The sequence below is a fragment of the Buteo buteo genome, chromosome 19 (genome assembly GCF_964188355.1).
Source record: "Buteo buteo chromosome 19, bButBut1.hap1.1, whole genome shotgun sequence".
NCBI lineage: Eukaryota > Metazoa > Chordata > Aves > Accipitriformes > Accipitridae > Buteo > Buteo buteo.
In genome coordinates this window covers 13,495,097-13,509,487 of record NC_134189.1, presented here as the reverse complement: position 1 = coordinate 13,509,487, position 14,391 = coordinate 13,495,097, and the positions used below count along the sequence as shown (strand labels likewise).

Genomic DNA, 14,391 nt, shown 5'->3' with positions numbered 1-14,391 from the left:
ACAAACATATTTTCCACTCAGTTGCCTGCAGAATCTATGAAATCTCACAGCAGCTTATGCAGCATAACCCTCAAAAACACAGTTCAGCTGTGATTGAATGCAGCTGGCTACCCAAATTACAGATTGCCTCCTTCTGCACCAATATAAAAAGCCAGGCAATGGCTGTAGACATCAGCTGGCCCAGCAACTGAGAAAATCATTTTCTCTTGTGGGAATATGCTGTTGCTATGTGAGGGGAGGAGGCAAGCAGCTCCTGATATAAGGAAGGAGGCTGCAACCTGCAGCTAGGTCCTAAAACTGAGCCCCAGGTCCTGAGGCTTCGGTGGTTAGACCACTTCTAGCCATGGTAGGAAATCTGCCTAATTAAGGACCACAACAGAGAAAGCTTGTTCAAGTCTACCTACCACCTCAGGTAGAAAATAGAAAAAGAAATATCCCTGACCTGATTACAAGGTCCCTAAGCAGTTACAAATGTCATATGACATTAACAAAGCTGTAGGTGATCAGGTCTTCAGTAACAGCAGTTGTTTGCAGAGACGCTCACTCCATACCTCAGACTAGTTGGGCTAGCCAAGTACTTTGAAAAACAGCTGCCTAAAAATGAAATGCAGTAAAAATAATAATAATAATAATAAAAAAAATCAGATGAGTCTGAGTGAAATATTTCTGTTAAAATACAACAAAGAAGGACATTTGTTCGTATCCTGAAGAGAAACTGCATTCCTCTATCTTAAGCACTAGCAATAAAACTGTTAATCAAGGTCTAATTGTGTCTCAGAACAATACATTCTACTTGAACCAAGAAGAGCCCAGTTTGGCTCTCAGATTACATTTTCAGAACTAGCTGTTACGTCACAAACAAATGCATACATTTCTCAACTTACACATCAGAAAATTTGATCTTGAGTAGGGACAGTATAGAATCCACACAATACAACTTTTGATCCTTTTCATTTTATATAAGAATCCTACTGAATGCTGGTCCTCTTCAAAAGTGCAAAAAGTACAAAGCATCATCAGAATAGGGACTGAATATTAGTTACTGGGAACCAATAATTCCTAATGACTTTGGAGAAATTGCTACTGGCACGTACTTGGCCCAAGTCAATCCTCAAATCTAAGAAACAGGATGTGTACAAAAACTGTGCCAAAAGAAGGCAGCAATGGCAAACTCACAACATAACTTGAATCCCTTCGGTTTCCCTGTTAGGATTTCAATTGCAACCTGCCCTAGGAAATTTGCAGCAGACCAGCAGAGCTAGAACTGGAAAGCAGCTCCTCAAGAACTCAGGCTCTCTTCTTAAATGACAGCATATTTTAAAACTAGTCAGTGGTAGGGAAAATGAGGTGCATGGGATTATTAATTAGTATATTTTAAAACTAGTCAGTGGTAGGGAAAATGAGGTGCATGGGATTATTAATTAGTGATGGAGGAGCTGAAACCAAGAGTAAGAACTGGTTTTGGCTCTTGGATCAGCCCTTTCATCAAGCAGACAAAGCAAATTTTGCCTCTGCTGTATTCTTGCCTGCACACTTCTGCTCTGGGACTTGCTTCTCCTCAGGAGCCAGTGAGGTGTAGAGCCCACTTGCTGTGGCTGACACTGCAATACTCAAGGACACTTAATAGAGAGGCTAACAGAGAAAAATATTTTCAATACAATCTCCTAAGCAGAAGCAAAAAGATCCAGAAAGCTGGAGTAAGCCAATTTTTACTAAGTTTTCACAGAGACAGAAGATGTAAACTCAGCTTAGAGATGATGCTGTCTTAACTAGGTATCCGAGATCACATTTCCTAATAGCCTGCAGAAAATCCACTTTTTCCACTATCTGCAAATGCTCTCAGTTCATGTGTGCAGAAACTGTCACTTGTTTACACCTACCCAATATCTGGAGAGACATTTATAGACTCTCCATGTGCAAATGTGCAATTGAATGCATTCATGCATTGCTCTGCAAGCATGTTCATCCACTGACATTCTGCACAGTTTTGGCATCTACCTGCAAATCTGACTTTAAAAAGTCAGTGCCGAAAGCAAAATTAACTTGGATTGAAAGTTCCAGATTTACATATGTCCTTATTTTATGTCCTGGTTTGTCTAAATTTGGGAGGGTGGTTATATATTAAAGGGAAAAGAATTAACTGCTAACAACATAGCCAGAACTCAACAAGTACACAGAGTTTTAAATCCAAGAATTTGATTGTGATTTATGCCCACTATAAACTTAATATTTACAATTTTAACTAATTCTTCTCTTTACAAAGGAAAAAGGCACATTGGAATGAGAAATGTGAAAAGAGCTAAAAAGAAATTCTTATGCCTGCTCTGTAAGTAGCACACCCTTCTGGAAAGCACACCCATTTCAACTCATTTGCTCTCATGTGGCAATTTTGTTTTAATTCCAGCCTCTTGGGATTTAGCATGTATAGTACCTCCTGGTACTTCTGTCAACACACCCACACTCTCCTCTCAAGCACGGATGTCCCAGCGTCTGAGTGCCTCTAACCAACACCTACAGCAACAGCAGCAACATAAAAGCAAAACCATGAAGACAGGCAGAGAGAATCCAGGACAAAAATGCATCCTGCAACTCACAGCTTCCTGAGAATTTGAATAAACGTATGCTTAACCTAGAGGGGTTAACATTTCCAAGCAGGAGGGCTATGCCAGCTCTTAGAAAGGGCTGCAGCCCACCAGGAAAAACTGGAGGGCTCACTTGGCTTTTGGCAATCGTGGCTAACCCAAGGGTCAGTGGATTAGGTCCGCAAAGCATCTTAGAGCACACAAAGTTGTTCAGTGAAGCGTGTGCTAGAGGAAAAAGCATTCCTGGAGACACACAGCCTAGCTGAGCTACAGCCACAGCTCTGAGCCTGGCTACAGCCTCACATCAGCAGGCAGGCAGGATTATCTGGCTGAGCCGTCGAGTCAGAAGCTGCCAGAACACCGCAGGGTATCTCTGACTCCTGGCAGCAGGTGGGCTCGCCCCTTCCTTGCGTACCATAGGGAAGCCTCTAGATAGATCTTCCCTAGAAATCACTAAGTCTAGCAGGGAGCTTTGGGCAGGAATTTATGTTTTATGATGAAAAGGTCCGCACACAATACACAAAGTCACAAAAAAGGGAAGTTTCAACACCATCCCTTGCATTTAAACTCTGGGAAAGCCAGCTACTAACGTTCATGGTATTTAATCTTTAACAGTATTATTGAATCCTGACATCTGTGGTTTACGTTATTTATCCATCAATCCCACCTCTTTTCTAACAGGGGACTTTTTAACTTGGCAAAGGTTATCCCTCCCTTCACCTTCAGTGAATCAGAGTTAAATCCCACAGTGAACTGTAATCTTCCATACCATGACTTCCTACCCCAGTACATAGAAAGTACTATTTCTCAATCAAAAGAAATTACACATAACCGTTTAAGCAATTCCTGGCTGCACCGTGCACTTCCCTGTAACAAGAAGATGAATTCTGCTGCCCAGTTCTGTGGCTGCAAATTAAGGGCAGATTATTAAGATTGAACAGGAGAGGTCTAAAGATATTCTGAACAAGGTCCAAAACACAATGTTACTCAGTCTGAGATAGTCTTGTATCAGCTGGAGCTATTTAGGAGTGAAAAAATGCTTTTAAGAAGAATTTATCGTTAGCAGGGATCTCAAGGATTTTCACAAAGAAATTAATCTAATTCATTAATCAGCGTAAATACATTGGAATCACAGAACCTTGATCCATGCATGGCAGCTTTGGTGACCTTTGTAGATGTCTGCAGACAAACATGTACAGCCATCTGGGTGTGGTGTCATAGCCAGTCCTTTCATGATATTTCAGTGTTGTATTACTATATCCTTTTTTTTAAAGAAACCCAAAACTTCATATTTTTGATTGGTAGTAGTCTTCCATTAGTCTTTTATTTCTATTCAAGCCCCTATTCAAATTCACACCCGTTTATCAAATTAAATGAGGAAACCTGCTTGTTTATCTCAGGCTTACAGGCCTGAGACAAACAAACCAATAGAAGACTAATAGACTAAACAGCCTTTTCCAAAATGAAGGCAATTAATATGACATGTAAAACAAAAGTGAGAACAGAAATGAAACCTCTCCAGGAGTTTCTCATGAGGCATGAGAAGACCCAAGATTTGTTCTTCTAACTGACTACCAAATAAGAACTACACGCTGCTCTAACATTCACCTCTGGAAAAGCAAAATTAGTATCAGAGTGCAAAGAAATCACACATTTGAGGGAGTCACTTCAGTAAGGACGGGGACAGGATCTGCTCAGAATATTCCCAGAGAAGGTAATAAGCTAGGTGAGCATGTTTTGGCTTCAGTCTTGAGAACTTCATAAGCTTCTAAATCTTATTACTTGTCCTGGGCTGGTAGTTTGAAAGCTGGAGCAGCAGCTGCTAGAGAGTATCAAGAGCTGCAACTAGTCCATTATCAGGCACCAGTACGTGACAATTCACTGATCGTGCTCTGTTACATGTACCTACACCTACTACTGAAGTGACTCTTTCATCCTTCCTTCTCCTCAACATTTGGTTCAAAATACACCTATCAAAATGTACCACTTCGGGACCTGTGCACTTCATATTACTGCCTCTCCAGAGGAGGTATGACATCCAAGTATGATTTTGTAAGTGACTGTAGCATCACGTAACCCCAGAAACTTCCTCGCTCGTCTTGGTCATCCTTCAGCTTGTCCCCATGGGGCTGTACACAACTACCCTGCAGCTAGCACTGGTGTTACCGGCAGCTCCCAGAGATGTCCTAGTCCGTAACACTTAACCACATCCTCGACAGCAAGGAACCCCAAAACTCTTGAATCTTCCCACACAACACTGAAACAAATAATTTCCTCTTCGGAGCAATTAAAACCTTTCATTCCATTTTTATCTTTTTGTTTTATATTGTATAACATCAATATAGCTGTTGAAAACAAAACAAACATTTCAAAATGAAAAATCAAAACATTCTGATCCAAAAATTTGGAAATAAAATGTTAGAATGTTCTGCCTCTGTTCTTTCTGTGTTTTATTTATTTTGTCTAAGTTAACACACCACATCTTTCAAACATTTCAAGTTTGCTGAAATTACTTTTTGAGAAGTGAAATACTTCCAGAAAATGTCTAATGAATTCCAGCAACTGTGTCAATCACTAGTACTTGTCTGTCTCTGCATAGTTGGGTTAAGACACCCAGTGACAGGCTGTAAGCTGTGAGTTTGAAATAGTTACAGTGGTAGCTGGAGATTAACTGCTGTTCATCAACCAGAGCACATTTAATTATTAGCTGATTTGGTGCAAGATGGAAACACCAAAAGAGCTGTTTGAACTCTAACTTTTCCTTCTTTATATCTAGTTAGCTCAGATTTTGCAGAAATACAGACCACATTTCCCAGTGATATTAAATATCTTGTCTTTTGTGTTCATCGTTGCCTGGCAGCAGTTATCCTTGGAAGGTACTCCAAGTATTAGATTGCTCAGCAAACAAATAAAATATATTTCTGTATATGAAAACAGCATGAACATTCAATTTTGGAGGAGGATCTGTTTAAATTTCAAAATAAATCACTCTCATTTGTTATTTACTGTGCTTGTCCTAATCATATAATGCCAATGCATCTATAAATTGCCTTGTCAGAGAGTGACTGCTGAAAGTGATGAAAGCTGTCACTTAATCAAAAAGCCTAAATTAATCAAAAGGAAAGGAAAGCAGACCCAGCACTACCATTAAGGCTTTTTCCTGCTCCACCAGGGATGACAGACATTACTGAGGGAGCTGCAAAGTTAACAAGACAAAAAGGATGACAAAAAAGGAAGAAACCTCGCAGGTCTCAATGCAGAAGCACATACACCACCTGTCCCAGCATCTCCTCCAAAACACCTAAGTCTACCCTGCCGTTTTAAGTAAATTTGATCTTCACCTCATTTGTTCTCATGGTGGTGATAAAATGCTCTGCTAAGAAACTGCTACATCCCACCACAGAGACAAGGCTTCACCTCAGGAGTGGACAAATAAACTTCTTATCTAGTTTAAACGTCATTTCACAAACTGCTTTCAGATTCACCAAGACGAGCAGCACTACAGAAGCGACAATATTTCTTCAGAAATTATTCTCTCCTAGAAGCTGCTGACAGGCCACAGGACTGGGTTTGCACGGAAGAATGACTCATCACTTCTGATTAGAAGAATGAAATAAACATGGGCTTTATCAACGCTGAAAGTTTTACCACTTCAAATTCTTTAACACACAGTTCTAAATTATAGGGCTACATTATTTTCTCTTGTAAGGGAATGCATTTCCACTAATGCCAGGGCGAGTTTGGTATGTAATCTCTTCACCTAAGGCTAGCCAGTAACAACATTATACTGGGGGGATGTAATTGCTGTCTATACACAAATCACAGTAAATACTAGGGAGGAAGAAGACCTATTTAACCAAAAGGACACAGAGGCTCAAGAAACAGTGCATGCTTATGTTTCAAGTAGGAATTAGAAAAAGACTTCTAACCAGAAAAGAAGTGAGATTCTGGGACAGCCTCTCAAATAAGAGAAAACTATTCTAAGATGGTGTTTGATGAGTTTATAAAAGGGATTATTCTGTGGTTTGCCTGCAGTACTAGGAGACTTAGTTTCAGTGATCGGGGAGGTCTGTGACATTCCCAAATTTTGCTGTCAGTCTTTCTTTCCCAAGAATAATAATTAAATCGATTCAGACAGAAACCCTCCAACAACAAGGTCAGCTACTCCATATGCAAATGCAATAAAAGAGCTATAGAAAATCCAAATCTAAGTACTTGACCTCCATAAAGCCTTGAATATCTTGGTACTGTAAACCAGCTGCATACATGCACGATTTCTTCCTGACACCAGCTGAAAGTTCTTTAAAACATAGGGAGCTGACATGCTTGTAATCTTATCCAAAGCAGATTAATCACTATTTTTATTCAAATACAAGTCCAATCTTCTCTTAGTAACCTATTTGCCCATTTGTAACACAGGTCAAATTGCATGTTGCACAGAAAAGTATCTTGCTTTAGTGTGTTAAACTTCCTTCCTTTCACCTAAGCCAGGACACCCACGGCCAAGCCTCTCTGACATCAAACCAAGTATGTTTTAATTCAGGCTGGCAGTGATGATGCTGCTGCGTGATGCCACATGTCATGGAGAGCCAGCCTGTGTTTCAGGGCCCAGACAATGGGCTAAGCTTAATTAATCCAGAAAGGAATCCAAACCAAACCCTCACTGCTCGCCCCTTTCAGGATACTTGGCAAAATAAGTCTCGCACAGACGATAGCACAATTTCTGAAAAAGAAACAGAACACTGGCAGAGATAGTCCAGCTCTATGTAACGTATCTGCACAGGACACTGTCGATTGCATGATTAATCCAGCACTTCATTGTTTTAAACAATGACATATCTTAATCCCCCTCCAAGAAATATAATAATAAGCAAAATTACTAATGAAGCCTACAGTGTGTCATACAAATAATTAAGGATGCCCCAACCTTTCTATTTCCCCCTGGACATTTTTCAGTTCGGCATCTTATCTCCCCTAGCTGTTCATCCTCTTTTGCTTCATTCTGTTACAGCTTTAAACCAGAAGCCCTTTTCCTGCAGTTGCCTTACTGTTATTCAACTACCTCCTTCACACAACCCTAGCTCACATGCTCTCCTCCATTTCTACTTACACTGCAGACTCCACCCTATGCCTGTCAGCATTTCTCAATGAGGTAGCAGTGATAGCACATAAAGAACACTACTTTTTCTTCTCATATGTGCCAAATACACACTTTGCTATCATAAACCTTGCAAGAGACTGATTTTGAATCCCACTAGTACAGAGAAAATCTGTTCACTATTCTCTGCTTTCTAAAGGTGTCACCAATAACAAACAACTTGGCATCTGCTATGTGTTTGTTGCTAACAAAACCAATGGGCTACAAGAGCTCAGCAATTTCTCCATACAGTAATCCAAATAAGCAACAGCTTTCCATTTCTATTGATAGGTGGTGGATAATCAAATTGCTTGGTTTATTTTCTCTTGGAGATGTCCAAGTGATTCAGCAGCATTGTTTACAATGTCCATTACACATCTACAGGCTAGTGCTTGTTCATATTACAAAAACTGGCAAAAAAGAAACACTCTGCCTGTAAAAACTGCTGCAATTTTCCAGTTTCAATTATGGTACTGCTCTGTCATGTCAACTAAAAAACTCATATTGCTGAATAGAAAAAGGGCATTTTCATTCCCTTTTAGTTGTCATGTTATTCACTTTAGGTTTCTCGACAGACCATCCCCCTGACAAGTCTCTGAAGCTGTGTTGCGTATGAACTCAAAGATCCTCCTAAGGAATTCCTACAACTTCTATTGTATCTTGTAACCAAGCTAAAAGGATCCTCTAGATTACAGGGAATTTGTGGCAAGTTGTCACTCGGTGTCGCTAGAACCAGAAGAAAGCCCTGCTACTAGAACAGTTTTGATGAGAGAAGATCATTTCTGATAGCCAAGCTACATGCCTGAAGCACCCAAACCGCCCTGTTCAGGAGCAATGACGAGGTCACTTCTGGCTCTCTTCTTGGGTATTCAAAGCTACCACCTCTTAAACCCCGTTCTCCCTTTATGAGAGAAAGGCTGAAAACCCCCCCAATTTCCAAAACTGATCTTCCACCCAACAAATGGATCATCTGATTTACTGCATTTATTCCTCTCTCCTCAAAAAGACAAAGATGTTACTAATGACCCCACAGCCTCTGTTAATACTGACTGTGTAACTGTAAACTTTCCTTGTGGACTAGAAATAACCTACAAGAGTAAAGGGATCTGAATTTCTTTTTGCAACGTGTTCTTTTTTGAGAACGCATTTGTCAAAAATATCTGCAAACTGTTTATTTTGAGAGAACCTTGTTTTCTGTTTGCAATAAGCTGGCTATACCAGACAACAAGAATTCAAATGTCTTTGATGAGCTCTTTTGCTCTGCCAAGCAACTGAGAGACCCAGGGAAGAAGGTTGTAAGAGGAGATTGTATGTTGTGCATCAGCTGAATTAAATCATCTAAATACTGAAAACAGCCAAGGCCAGACTGAGGAAATTGTCGGTGCAGAGTGTAGAGGAAGCAGCTCTGGAAACATGGTAAAATGGGAGATCAAGGCATAGGGTACAGGGACACTCTCTGGCTGCAGGTGACCATTAATGATTTAAATTTTTATCAGCCAAAATGTCAGTGAGCAGTTTTTCTGTTACTTGTGCCTCCTGCATTCAAAGTAAACAACACATGAGTATATAGGACAAACAACCCCCCAAATAAGTGATCAGAATAGATTGCAAATCCTTTTCCAGACAGGCACAAGTACATATGGGCTCTCTCTTGTCCCAGATCTACCACTACATAGCAAGAAATGAAGAAGATTACAGACCAAGAAGCCCATTTCCACACTGAGCAACCAGACAGGATAGGTACAAAGATTGAAGCAACTGTTAAATAATTCTCATTTATTTATTAAAAAGAACTGGGAGTTCTGCAGCTGGCATAATGCACAAATACACCTAACACTGAAAATATGCCCTGAAGTAGCTAAATTTAGTGACATACATGAAAATTGTTTTTCAAAGAGCAAATATATTTTTGACCAATAATTGTTGACAGAAATGGGAGTCTCTGCCAAAATATTTACACTCAATTTGATTACAACAAGGATCAGAGAGCATTGTTGAATTTACTGTATTCATTTAGTTTTGGCAACAACATCAACACAAATGTGAAGTAATTCTCTCCCTCCAGATCTTTCATATGTATTTAGCACACATTAATTTATATATTTATGTGTGCATAATTATGCATATTTTTATATACATTCAGTTTGTTAAACCTTTTCATTTAGCAAAGATAGAATCATTCCCAATATTTCTGATGTAAAGCAGCAAGGACATAGGGTAAGTTAGCAGCTCTGCACCCTCACTAAATTGGCATTAACCAGATCCGCACACAGTCCACGGTTTTTGCTATTGCATTCTAACTGTATGTGAATTTTTAATTCCACAATATGACTATGTAGATCTGATTCAAGATTATACCGGGCAGAGTAATAGAGGTTATAAACTAGCCTTTTGCATCTAACTCTCCCTCAGCCTTAACCTATCTGAAAACCTCACACTAATCCCTCTGGAAAACACGGAGTGGGTGTTGTTGAGATAGGTAACTCGTGACCATGCCAGCACACCCGGTTGGCGGCAGCCATCCCTCTAAAAGAGCAAGCTTTGCGAAGGAACTTTAGCCCAAATTCTTGGTTTGTTGATTTGCTGCGTTGCACTGAATCTCTCTTTGTGAATAACCCAATTACCAGAAACAGACTTTGACTGGGTACAACTTGGTTGCTCTGAATTTGATGCAGATGGCAGGATTCACCTGCCCGCTTAGAAGATGTGGCAGGACACCGCTGTGCTGCTGCCCACGTTGCCCTCTGTTTGCGTTGGCTCTCACGACATGTCTGGAGAAATGGAGTCCAGACCTTAATCTCAAACGTTCCCTGATATCAGAAGTATGCTGTAGTTAATACTGACCTGGCTCACTTCTGCAAAATGTTGTTAACTAGTACATCCAACAACCTTTGAGTTAATGCATACTTAGGTCTTACAAGGGAAAAAAGGGCTGGTGGGTGGGAGGATTAAAAAAAACTGTCAGGAAAGAGAAGCTCTGACAGCAGAGGGGCTTTTCTCCAGAGCTCCCAGAGCAGCCACAGAGCACTGCTGCAGAGATAGTCGAAGGTGCTGTGGGGTCCTCCTTCATCAAATAGCAGCTGCCAAAACCTCTACCTGGCTCCAAACAATTTGGTCATTAAAGGAAGCTCTGGCATTCCTCCACCTCCACAGCTGAGTAATCTTTTAAAGAGGATTTCTCACCTTGGGGTACATTTTCTGCTCTGTTTACAGCAACAGCCTGTTGTGAGATCCTTAGCTTGGGGCCTTCATTTCTCATTAGGATTCTCAGCTTCATGGAGAAAGGTTTGAGCAGCAAAAGCTTCAGGCTCTGTGCATGTCAGAATGGTTTCATGGCACGTTAAATTCAAACGCAGCCATAAACTGAAACTTCTCTTAAAGCAACTGGAGTTTCTATTAACTGCAGCGATTACTGAAAAGTGTCTGTAAACGTTTCAATGTCTGGCTCAGTTCTTTTTTCTGGCTGGAAGGTTAGTATAGGATGATAGACTAAAACACCATGCAGCTTCAGTAGCTTGCAGCAGAGGTTTGGGTTTTTTTTTTTTACAGCTACAAAAAAAATAGAAAGAAGGTATGTATGTAGTGTTAAGAAATAATAGCAGCACTTTACTGTGCCTCATATCTGCATAGTCCAGAACAGTTTTGAAACACTAATTAATTAAACATTTCAGCAGCCTGGAAGATGAGTACGAATTATTCTCATTTTGGGATGGTTAAACGTAGGCTCAGGGAAGTTAAATGTCTTATCCTAGAAGACAAAGCCAACCAACTACAAACTGGGGACTTGATTTTTTTCAGTACCAGAAAAAATTCTGCCACTAAATTAATCTTATGTCTCTTGGACACAAGAGTCCTGTGACAAAATCCGTTTTGGACATGCTAAATTGTGTGATTGCCTCAGTAATACAGGAATCTAGTCACAAGTAGCCCTGTTAATGGACATGCTATTGTGTATTAAGGTGTATAGCTGCAGCAGGTCCTCCTCTACCTGCTTTCCTAAGTCTTCTGCCACATGACTTCAGAATGAGTATCTTCCCCCATAAGATAAAGTTTACTTCTACTGGATTATTTCATGTCCCTGCTTTAAATATATTCCCCCCTTGGGCTTCCTCTTACTCTGACTTCACCTATTCAGCACCCCAACCACTTCCACAGTTCCCTTAACTTTACAATGGCTTAAAGCCTTATCTGCTGTTCTTCCCGCCCCTACCGCAAAGATTCTTAGTGTACATAGTTCTCCATGCAGCTTCATACGAGATGCTAAATGGCACAACTGGCAAGGATTAGACAGGAAAAAGATAGTGTACCTGATTTCAGTTTTATATAACAGAGACAGTATGTCAGGGTTTTCACTGAAGGCACTATGCTGTGGGAAGCGAAGCGTAGCTGGTGGGACAGTATGAACCTCGATATCATACCACATGCAAAAAATGCAGCACAGGTGTGTCCTATTGTTACCTGCCACTGCTGGTGCAATTTTGTCTTATTTTCATAAGATCAGTGCAAATGTACTACAGTGATAAGAAAATGCAAACTAAACTCCATAAATCAACCTTGTCTGGCATGGTTGAGGGAGCAAGAAGCTAGAATCTATAGCCATGATTTGCAACAATGCTGTTGAAAGGGGACTTCACAGCAGTTGCTTTCTCCTCTTTCTCCCCCCTCCCCGCCCCGACCTTTATTGTCACTCCTCAGCACCCTCATCCAGGATGCTGGTGTTGTCTCCAGAGCACAAATTTAGACCTTTATCTATATAATTAGCAATCTTGGCTCCTTCAGGCTTAAGACCTCATGGATATTTAAGGAATCTATCCATGTACAGTTTATTAATTCTGTAATTTGTGATCCATGGGATGCTTTGGCACACAGAGTCATCTACACTGTTGTGTACCTCCCAGGCCAAGGAAAATGGGCACTCATTAAACCTTGATGTCTCTCTTGATGGGATGGCTGAAAGAAGCTTCCTCCAAACTGTGTGCAGAATGCTGGGACGTGAACAGTGGTGAACACACACACAAGGAGACAGAGGGCCTTTATCTTAAATGTCATGGAGCCCGAGATATACGCAAGAAACATAAAAAGACTCACTAAGACTCTTGAGCAGGCCTGGACCCGAATTCATTGCTCAGAGGTTTCATGGAGCTAAGAAACCCACTGAGAAAGGAGGAGTCTGGCTAGTTAGAACAGAAAGAGACCAGATAAATACAATGCAAAATCCTTACCTATTATGAGAGTCTCTGTGCTTCAGTTATTATATGCCACTCAAAAAGCCCCTTATGAACTTGCAGATATATCAAAAGTGGATCTACAGAAAAGGGCCTAAATAAGCATGAAGCATAAAATACCTGGGTTGAAGGTAGGGCATAAGTAATCAGCACTGATCCTGAAGAGAGAAGGCAAATGAGTTGCACTTTACAAGGACGACCAGTAGACAGTGAACTTCTACCTAGTAAGTATTGCAGAACTCACAACTTCAGTTAGCTCTATCAGGTAAAGTAAGAGCACATGAACAAGTAGGTTCTAGGATAGAAACACAGCAGTCTGGTAAGCATTCATATGAGGAATCTGTAACAAGGGCTATCTGAGTCCTTGAACAAAATGTATTTTTCTGCCAGGGTATGATACTCACAAGACTGAATAAGCATGGTCTGATGGGCTAAAGAAGTTTTACATCTTCTAGACATAGTGCTTTGGAAACCTCAAGTCAGTCTTCACTCTGGCAGATGTTACTTGAGAAGTACATGATTTTGGAGAGCATAACAAAAAAGCTGTGGTTGTTGCTGTAAGATAGCTGAGTTCATTTAGAAAAGCTCTTTCTGCAGTAAACATCTGCACATCTTTCTGATACTTATTTACTCTGCAGGCTATGAGCTCTTCTTTTGGATCTCCCATAGGAATTTTTCAAAACATTAATAGTACACCACCTCAGTCCACAGCCTGGTAAGCATTCATAAAACACACATGAAATCTCATGAGAAAGTGGGGGAGAGGAGTAAAAAGGTTCTTGAATGTGTGTGCTACAGTTATGGTAAGCATAATTCCTGAGTTAAGGGTCAGGATTGTTTCTGAAGAAGTTGCTAGCTGTGTTAAACAGGTGGCTGATCTACAACTATAAAAAGACTACAATAGTTATCTTGTGTAGTGACTTGTTCCTTTTTTTTTTCCATATTATGTAATTGAATAGAAAAAGACTACAGGCTTCTCCCTATGAAACCCCCACCAAAACACTTATTCTGCTTCAATGCAGGCTTCTAGCTTCCCTGCTGGTCAGTGACAAGCATCATCTGTGGCTGTGCAAAAATGTAATTTTCTGTCCCAGAAGAACTAGGAAGATTTTTTTAAAAAGCCTTTCAGGTTGCCTAAAAGATTTAATTCTAAACTTTTTAGTTTCAAAAAGGTTTTAATGATAATTAGCTTAGCTTTCTAAAGCAAAGGTCATTTGGAAATGAAAAAGGACTATTTTTAAATCTAAAAAAGGTCAAAATGGATGTATTGCAAATTTGGAAAATTTCCACTCCCCCAAAAATATTTGTCTTGAAAAGTTAACCAAAACTAACTTGTGATGTGAACTGATTCAGTTTTGATGAATCCACCTGCTCTGAAGGGGTTTTGTGGAAATATTAATGTCTAGCTCCATGCTGTCACTAGTAGCACAGTACATGCTGTAATGTC

At 40.2% G+C, this 14,391-nt stretch overlaps 1 protein-coding gene across 12 annotated transcripts in view; it reads right to left on the bottom strand.

The window, feature by feature from the left end:
• The window catches only part of CACNA1C (calcium voltage-gated channel subunit alpha1 C), a 490,124-nt gene that overhangs the window by 242,707 nt on the left and 233,026 nt on the right, over window positions 1-14,391 (bottom strand). The gene's annotated exons all lie outside the window — the stretch shown is intronic.